A 6,484-nucleotide genomic window follows, 5' to 3' on the forward strand; every position below is an offset into this window, starting at 1 on the left:
AAATTGATCATGTAAAAACTATGAGCCTGGAGGCTACTTAAGCTGGAAAGCTTGTTTTTGTTAAGGTCCAAAAACTGATGATTTTTCGAGTAGCAGATAATATTCATTTTGGTTATTCTATGAATTGCTTTAAAACTGGAATGGTTGATTATCAATAAAGTGTTATGATGTGTTGTCTTTGAATCTGTGTGTTTTAAGATTAGTGATCTTTCTTGATAAATGTGCTATGGGCATAATATCATTTTATGATCAGTTATTTCTATGTTTTCCTGAATTCATGGTTACCATTACTTGTTAGCATATTCATTGTGGATTGAGTTGTGCTAATCCCCCTTGTCCTATGAGGCATGAGAGAGGATAGATTAAACATCAATACTGATGTGCATTTGCTATACTCTGAATTTATTAAGTGAACTTGTGTGTGAATCAGAGTCTGTGAGCTCAATTGAATCTTCAGAGTATTTTCTTTGTTTCAGTTTGAAAGCATTCTTTTGTGTTGGTGGATGAATGCTAAATCCTTTCCACGCTTTCTGGTAAAAATTGTCATCATTTCATTTATGTATTAAATTTATTGCGAATTATATGAGGAGTTGCCCTCTAATGCAGAGGTTGAATTTTAATTAATTCATCCAACTGTTGGTAATTTGTTTACTTTCATAATGGGGCTTACAAGAGTTACATTTCTATACAGAGAGAATAAATAAATTTCTTGAAAGGGACAAATCTATTTACCAACAATATGCTAAATCTCTCGAGTATAACATTGTGATTTGATGAGTGGGTGATTCTATATTTTGATAGAATGTAATTGTATAAGTGAATTGAATGATGAAATGGTGAAGGAAATGACCTTATCTATAGATTTTTGAGTGAAATCAACTAGGAGATGAGGATGATGACTCAAGTTAGCAAAAGAATTTATGGAGTCAACTCAAAGAAAAAATTAGAAAATTGCCACTGTAAGTCATAGACATGACATTGATGATTTATTTTATTAACAAATGGATAAATATGCACATCAAGTTTTCATTTGCAGATTGACTTAACTAATGAGAGAAGAGGTTTCTAAACAAAGACTAAGTCAACTAAGCCTAAAGAGGAATAAGTTTATAAAATGAAGAAGAGGTAATTGATGGATGGAGATTGAGCTTCCAAATCAAGAATGAAGAGACTAAAATACAAAGCATAAGTTGATAATCAGTTCACATTTTATTAAATAATAAAAACTTAGTTAATTAAATAGATAAATGGATAGTGGATAATTAGAAAATGAAAATGAGAATGTATGATAAACGTAATAGATTATTTAATGATATGATAAATAGATGTAATTAATTATTAGTGGATGATATGATGATAAATTAATATTGATTGTAAGAGGAATATTTTTAGTATCTATATTTTTTCCCTCTTTGAAGCAATGTTCAAAGTGATATTGTTTTGAAGAAAAGAAAAATTGCAAGAAAGAAAAATTAGAAATGAAGATGATGATATGCTCCAATTGGGAATGAAATGACAAATTAGAAAAGCGAGATTATTGATGCCCCTAGAGAGATTATCCATGTAAAAACTACATGTCGATCTCTCGAAAGAAGAGAAGATGAAGAAAATGTTAGATGAAATATGGAAAATGAATAAAAGGATTAAAATATGGATGTAATAAACATAACTATAGATGAAATGATGATGTGTTATGCTAACTTTGAGATTAGCAACATTTATTTAGTGTAGTAATGGATGTTATGCACCATCGTATATAGGACCAATGTGACAATATATCCTAATACATATATTAAATCACAATAAAACAATAAATAATTGGATTCCTTAGTATTCACAAGGTGTCTAACACTCTTGGTGGGTTTGTGATTAGATAACCATCAAATACGACACATATAAAAAAAGACTATACCATTCAAACAAAACCATGATATGAAATGATCATTGTGACTTTGAGTAAGAATCGTATGGGTTAAAATTTTAAAAAATACCAAAAGACCAAAAAGATAAACTAAATAAAAAGAGAAACAACTGTTAATAAACACACAACAATGCTATCTTATGTCGTGGTGTGAAAATGACTAAGAGATGGATTTGGATCATGTTTGGTTTTGGGAAGGAAACATCTTGTATAAGAAAAATGATGAGTCATAAGGAAATATTCACAATGGTAAATGACTGTTTTAATTGTATGTTACTGTGGTTGATATAGATCTCTAAGGTTTTTCTTTAAAACATGTGTCAAGCATGATTTTTGAAGGTTTGAAAGCACTTGTCAATGTTTATTTTTATGTATTTACATTTATTAATTGATTTATGGAAAAAAAACTATGCAACTTGTTGACTGTAGAAGGTATCCTAGTCACTAAGTGAGCTAGAAGGTATATACACATGCAAAATAGAATGGGTGGAATACTTGACTTTTTGACATGGAAATGGATGAGGACCTACAAGATGGTGAAGTCTTGTTTATTACACATGGTGCTTGCAAGAAGGTTTTCACCATAGTATTTGTCCAAGGCATTGGACTAAAGGTGGTTTTCATTAGAGAATGATTTTTAGCTTCACTACTTTTAATCATACATAATACATAAGTAATATTATTTGTATATATATTATATATGTGTAAGTACTTGTATTTATTTATATGAGTTATGTATAGATGTTATTTTTTATAGTTTTTTAAATATGTAGACATCAAAATAAAATATGATTTGTATATTCTTTTTGAATCCATGTTTCTTAATTCAAAATTATTATGTAACAATTTTTATGAACATAGTGATACATTAACTTATATAATATATATGTATATGTAATTCATATTTAAATGTATATTATATATAATTAATAGTCTTATGATCATCTCTCATTTAAGTGGTTGGTGGGGTTAATCCCATGGTAAATCTTAAGCAAGGAATAAAGTGGTACCTCCCCCTTTAAGGTTGATACAAACTCAGTTTTGATGGTGCATCACTCAATCATATCAAGAGTTGATTGTATAATCAAGGACCATGAAGGAAGTTTGATAAAAGCAACATAAAAATAAAACTTATACCTAACACCCATAATGAGGTAGATGCACATGCTCTCCTCCTAGGTCCCAAACCTTATGATCATTAAAAATTTAAGCAAGTACACAATGAGGGAGATTCAATGGTTATTATAAAATATAAGAAGGAAAGGTTCACCAAATTGGAAATTAAACAACATTCTAAAAGTTTTCTATCCCCTCATCAAACCTTTAACTACCTTCACATTCAAGCATATTTATAGAGAGATAAATGGGTTTGCAAAAACTTTGGCTAACTTGAAAATATAATTGAAGGTAGATTACATAGTGGATAACTAATTTCTCATGTGGAAAAAACTAGTTCCAAACATAATTTATATTGCTCCTTGCTCTAGAGGGATCAAGATATGCTTCTTCTCATTTAAGGTCATAATATATGTGTTATTTTTTCCATATTGTGTGGCCCTTCTATCATACTAGACCATGTTCTTCCCAACAACAAATGGAAAACATCCATTGGCATGATATCACACAACACTTCATCCTCAGATGATCCAATGTGAAATTTGATTAGACATTGTTCACTTACTAGGATTTTGTGATCATCTTGAATCCATATAATCTGGTATGAGTTTGGATCTTTCATCCTCTTCAAATTCAACTTTAGTACCATCTCCTCTAAGACCAAGTTATATGTGCTTCTATTGTTAATGATGACATTACAACACTTACCTTTTAACTTGCACCTTGTTTGGAATAGGCTCTTTCTCCTACATCAAATTCTCCTTGATCTTAATCTACAATAGGTATCTTCTCATAACCAATGAATTCTCCTTTTCTAGATGTTTTATAGTTCTAGATGATTTATCTGGTTCTCCCACTACATTTGTTTCTCTTGTTCTAGACTATCCTTACTTTCTTGCACTTTCTTGATGACACTTAAAGGCATGATGACCTACCCTCCACACTTGAAATTTTTTTCTTGGAATGATCCTCTATCAAATCCTCTTCATTCCTCTAGTACCCACCATTGTGGTGGAGATCATCACCTTCCCTCTAGCTATGGTAGGAATCTTCTTTGGGAATTTGTTCCTCTTCATATAGTCTTCTTCCTCTATTTTGTTCTATGTATGACCTCTCCTTTCATTGCATTGTGACCACTTTTTTGGAAACCTCTAGATCTTGTTCCCCGGTCCCCATTTAAACCTTATAGCTAACTTTTCCTCCACCCTAAGCATAAATTGGTAAGATTCATCCATGGTTGTCATTTGAACCAGACTCAATTCCTTTTAAATGTTGGGTTTGAGGCCATTAATGTACCACAAAACCTTCTCATTTTGAGCTTCACTATGGCCAATCCTTATGATCATCTTATGGAACTCTTTTGTGTACTCCATTATTGTCTTCTCTCCTTGCCTTAAGTTTTGAAGCATCTTCAACCATTACAACTCATAGTTAGTGGGTATGAATTGATTATTCAATTTCACGAACGTGCTCTCCTTTCCTCTTTTTTTTTCTCTCCTATTGAACTTCTTTCCATCAAATAACAACATGCCCCTTCAATTGGTTTTTGTAAAATTTACTCTATCTGAATCCTCAACTTCTTCATATTCTTGAAGTATTCCTCCATCTAATTTATCTAGTCAATCGACTTCTCCAGATTCAAAGTACTAGCATAACTAGGGATATCTATTCTTAGTCTTTTCCTAATTCTGATAGTAGCCTTCATCATCTTGATCTAGTCTGACTCCTCTTCTTCGATTTCTTCATTATGCTATAGGATCCTCAACTCCTCATCATTACTCTCCTCCTCCAGCCTAAGGTTTAGACCCCTTTGTCTATCTTCCTTGATAACATCTAACTAGTTCTTCATTGTCCTCATCATGTCCCTCATTTCCTCTATACTTTCAACAACAATACCCATCACATGTATCCTCCTCCATGACATCTTTCCTTTAGATCTGGTGCAACTGCCTCAAGTTGCCAGTCTGGCTATAGGGTTGCATCTGTCTCACAATTCAGCGATCTACTGACAACACTTGAAGTGTGCCTCAAGTTGACAATATATCCACTCAAGAATCTTAGAATAGAATATCAAATTAATATGTTTGGATGAAAGAAATAGAGATGATGAAGTGTCAAAGAAAAATTCATAGAGGCAACTATTGTCATGACAACAATTTACATCTTTCTTTGGCAATGTTAGTGACAATTTATTGGACAGTGGTGGTTTATCATTGATGAAAAGTAACCATTTTTGTGCATAATCATTTGCTTTTTAAGACAACTATAAAAATATGGGGCAAGTATGTATCTTGGTACCTCGCATCAACAATTTTGAGATTATAGCATAATTACTAGATATATTCATATTTGTGCTTTCTTCTCTTTTAAATTGGAAGAGCTTCAACATGCACCATTGAGTTTTCTTCTTCTTGATTAAAGGAATTTGGTTTTATGTGCTTGGATTTTCTTTGGCTTGTTGTGTCATCCTTCCATCTTTGGTGCAACAAACATCACATTTGGGGATCAAGCTACCTAATCTTTCTTTCCATTCCCTCCTTGGGAGGGGTTCTTCGTTCTCCTTATTTGGAGAGGGAGTGGTAGAGGTGGGGGGATTTCTATCATTTTACACAGTTATTTGATCAAACCTAATTGATGGGATCCATTTTTCATCAGTTGCACTTATGAGGGGCATTAATATATAATATTTACTTCACCTTGGATATATTTCTATTATGTGTGATATTGCATCTACTTCTTTAGTTTACTTATGATATTACAAAATATATGAGATATTGGACTATACTTATGGATGAATATAGGTTTTCATTGGTGCATGTATGTATGAAATAATGGATTGTTTAACTGAGACACATTACTTTACCAACATTGACTTCAAGATTGGCTACCATCATTGTTGGAATTACATATCTGAGTAGTCTTTGATGTCAAAATTGGTGATCTAGATTGTGTGTGATATAAGATTGGTGTGTGCAAAAAAATGGAAGATAGGTATGTATACATAACATATGTATGTAAAATTGTTGTTGTTGTTGTTGCTATTGCAGTTTTTGATATGATTATTTCTATTCAGATATGTTGTCATGAGCGGATTCTTATGCTCTGGTTTTCTCTAGTTTCTATGGTTTCTAGTAATAGTCATTTGGTGGTTTGGTTTTCACATTTTGAATCGTGTAATCGTGACTTGGATTGTAATTATTGCACCCCAGAATTTTTGGTCTTAGCTATGATCCAATTGTTCCATTTTGTGATCTGGTAATTGTGGCATTTAGGTAGCGTGTTGTTTTGATACTTTGAGGATGTGTTCATTTCTGGATTGGTTGACTTTGAAGACTTATAATGGTATTCTACTTTGGTGATTGTAGCGTGTATCCTGATCATTAAAAATGTTCTTTTATAAAGTATCTCAGAGGTTGACCTGATGTATATTTCCAAATTGATACATAC

The sequence above is a fragment of the Cryptomeria japonica genome, chromosome 3, assembly GCF_030272615.1.
Source record: "Cryptomeria japonica chromosome 3, Sugi_1.0, whole genome shotgun sequence".
In the NCBI taxonomy this organism is placed as follows: domain Eukaryota; kingdom Viridiplantae; phylum Streptophyta; class Pinopsida; order Cupressales; family Cupressaceae; genus Cryptomeria; species Cryptomeria japonica.